Here is a 650-nt window from a genome sequence, read left to right on the forward strand (position 1 = left end):
CTTGCTCGTCAGATGGCCCCGCATCCAAAGGGTGAATCGACCTGTCATATTGTCTCGCACAATCATTTTTGATTATGTATTTTGTATTGAAGTATGCATTACTTCTCTCAATATTTGTTCAGTTCTTCCTGAGCGAGTCAAACTATTTGGGCGAAAACTACAGTGCAGCATTTTCGCTGCTGCAAGCCAATATTACATGGTATCACAAGAGGTGTTAATGCATTTTGTGGGAGCAGTCTATGGTTTTTCACATCCATTTTGCGCGAAGTTAGCTTACGTAGTTATTCAAAACAACGCACCACATATTTCTGTTGTTGTGAATGAGCGAATAAACGCCCCAGATACAATGAGGAAGGTGTAGAATGTATGTGTCAACTTAATGATTGAGCGAAGTTATCTTCTTGGTGCGATAAGATGAAAACAATATTTCTCTGGTGCGGTGTTCCAGTCGTTCCTGGAATTAGCTTGACTTGGTAAGAGTTATAGAGGGATCATAGCGAATGACAGCGGACACCAAAACCGGGAAGGCAATCCTACTTTGACATCATTTATACTTAGCAGTTAATAGTGTCATTATTGGAATATGTTACGTTTTGAACCGCCTACTAACGGTAGCACGAAAGTGTGAAGGTGTGGGCGGTTTAAGAAAC

This window comes from Aphanomyces invadans (genome assembly GCF_000520115.1).
Source record: "Aphanomyces invadans strain NJM9701 unplaced genomic scaffold supercont1.135, whole genome shotgun sequence".
Lineage (NCBI taxonomy): Eukaryota > Oomycota > Saprolegniomycetes > Saprolegniales > Verrucalvaceae > Aphanomyces > Aphanomyces invadans.